This window comes from Trachypithecus francoisi, unplaced genomic scaffold (genome assembly GCF_009764315.1).
Source record: "Trachypithecus francoisi isolate TF-2019V2 unplaced genomic scaffold, Tfra_2.0 Lachesis_group9, whole genome shotgun sequence".
Taxonomy (NCBI): Eukaryota; Metazoa; Chordata; class Mammalia; order Primates; family Cercopithecidae; genus Trachypithecus; species Trachypithecus francoisi.
In genome coordinates, this window is record NW_022681474.1 from 13,398,466 (window position 1) to 13,401,224 (window position 2,759).

Sequence of the window (2,759 nt, forward strand, 5' to 3'; positions counted from 1 at the left end):
TCCCTGATATCGTAGCTAGTGACTCAGCCTGCCAAGACAATCCGTTTCATTCTTGTATCATTCTTGCATAAATCATGGTGCAGAAAACTTGGCAAGATAATTTTTAAATTTTAAACTCGATCAGGAGAACTGTTGAGAAAATAAGACTTCACATTTAAGTACGTTTCCTCTCCCTGGAAGCTTTCAAGAGGCAATGCTGTGTGAAGGGTTACTCCATGGTAAATAAATGATACTGTACTTCGTAGTAAATAGGAGCTCAGTGCTGATTCAGCCGGTCGCAGGCCATTCCTTCCTGAATAACTCAAAAGCTGTTAGTATGTAAGGTGGGTTCTTCCACAAGGTGACAGGTCAATCAAACTACCATCTCCCAAACCTCTTTGAGACAGCGTTCTATCAACACATACCCTCTTTGTTCACTTTCCAGTTTGGGGGGTGAGGAGAAGGGCAAGAAAAATAACTCTCATGGGAAATATTATTTCATGTTTTAAATTAACTCAAAAGATCTTGTGTTAATATATTCTCTTCGTGAATCGTTCTGAATTTAGATTCGTTCCCATGTAATAATTCAGATACAAAGCTAAAAATTGCAAAAATGATAGCAAATACTCATTGAGGGTTTATTATGCACAAAACACCGAGATATGTGTTTTGTATTATTTAATCCTCTTGGAAATGGAAGCAGATACTGTTATTATCACACTGTCACAGATGAGCAAACTGAGGCCAGGAGAGGCATTCGAGGTTGTGCAGAACCCAGCCCACTGACAGGCGGCTGCACTCTTTCCCTGCGAGTCACAAAGTTTAGCTTCATAAGCCAGGACTGCCTTTCTTTTCACTCTGACCAGAGAAAAACAGTTCCAACACAGCCAGGAAAATGTTGTTTTACGAGACCTGACTGACCCCAGAGCGGTGGGCTCCCATTATGAGGAGGACATATTTAAAAGCCTAAAATTATAGTTCTATAAATTCATGTCCTTTTATTATGTATTTTTCTGAACTTTTATTTTATTGTTATTTATTTACTTTTGAGATGGAGTCGCATTCTGTCACCCGGGCTGAAGTGAAGTGGTGCGATCTCAGCTCACTGCAACCTCTACCTCCTGGTTCAAGCGATTATCTTGCCTCAGCCTCCCAAGTAGCTGGGATTACAGGCAACCACCACCACACCTGGTTAATTTTTGTATTTTTAGTAGAGGTAGAGTTTCAGCATGTTGGCCAGGCTGGTGTCCATCTCCGGACCTCAGGTGATCTGCCCGCCTTGGTGAACATTTTCTATATATGTAAAATATTGTTATATAATTTACATTTTAGTTTAATATATCAGAGCCATTTCTTTGCTTTGTGTCTTTGCCATTCGAGCTGCTATAACAACAATACGCATGGCTTAAACAAGCATTCATTTCTCACAGTTCTGGAGGCTGAAAGTCCAAGATTACGATGCTGGTAGAATCGGTGTCTGGTGGGAGCCTGTTTCCTGGCTCGTTGAGGGCGCCTTCTCCTTGGGTCCTCACCAGCGAAAGGGGTGAGGGAGCTCTCTCTGGTCATTTTTTCTAAGGGCCCTAATCCCATCCTTAAGGACACCATCCTCATGACCTCATCACCTCCCAAAGATGACGTCTCCTAATACCTAACCTAAGAGGTCAGAATTTCGACATGAATTTTGAAGGAACACAAACATTCAGTCCATGGCACCTTCCAGAGAGTTTAGAGTATGTGTTCCCAGCCTCAGCTCTGTTGACATTCTGACAGAAACAGTTCTTTGTGGTAGGAGACTGTCCTGTACACGGTGTGTTCAACAGCACCCCTGGCCGTCACCCCCCTAGATGCCAGGGGCATATCTGCCACTTGTGACAAGCAAACTTACCTCCAGACATTGCCATGTGTCCCCTGCTTGGGTGGGATGTGGGAAGTCAAGTCAACCCCAGGAGAGAGAGCCACTGATGGAGACGTTTCAGGGCAATCTTATTCCTGAAGTCTTGTGTCTTAGTTAGAAACATAAAATATGTGAGTGACAAACACCCCAAGACTTCCTTGCTGAACAGCAGGAAATCAGTCTCCTGTACCCCCACTCCTCACCTCCACTGGGCATGACTAACCTTTTCAGTCCTCAGCAGGTTTTCTTTCCTCTTCCTTGGGACTGTGTAAGGCTTCCTGATGTCTCTACCAGTCCCTAGCCTGACACCTGTTCCTCATGGCTCAGGATGCTGCCCCTCAAAGGCCTGGCCCAAAACAGGAGCTGATAATCTGACATGACTTCTTATAATAAGCCTTCCATTTTCTCTCTGATTAGATTTATTTTCTTCTTCTCCTTGGGATGGGAAACATTCAGAGTTTGACTCTTGATTTGCCCACCACCCCAGGGTTGTGTCCCACATGGCTTCTTTGGGGTATTTAAAAGAAAAATCCTCCTAATAAATCAACAGTGAGGGCCGGGAGCAGTGGCTCACACCTGCAAATCTCAGAACCTTGGGAGGCCGAGGAGGGCAGATCACTCAAGCTCAGGAGTTCAAGACCAACCTGGCTAACATGGTGAAACCCGTCTGTACTAAAAATACAAATATTGGCTGGGCATGGTGGCACACACCTGTAATCTCAGCTACTTGGGAGGCTGAGGCAGGAGAATCACTTGAACCTGGGAGGCAGAGGTTGTGGTGAGCTGAGATTTGGCCACTGCACTCCAGCCTGGGTGACAGAGCCAGATTCTGCCTCAAAAAAAAACTGTGTTAGAGTATGGTTTCCTCTAGTCCTCAAAATGTTTT

At 44.5% G+C, this 2,759-nt stretch overlaps 1 long non-coding RNA gene across 1 annotated transcript in view; it reads left to right on the forward strand.

The window, feature by feature from the left end:
• The window catches only part of LOC117082089, a 5,035-nt gene extending 3,573 nt beyond the window's left edge, over window positions 1-1,462 (forward strand). Inside the window, exon 3 of the long non-coding RNA XR_004436449.1 lies at window positions 1,410-1,462. This is a non-coding gene — a long non-coding RNA (uncharacterized LOC117082089). The remainder of the gene's footprint in view (window positions 1-1,409) is intronic.
• The last annotated feature ends 1,297 nt before the right edge of the window (window positions 1,463-2,759 follow it).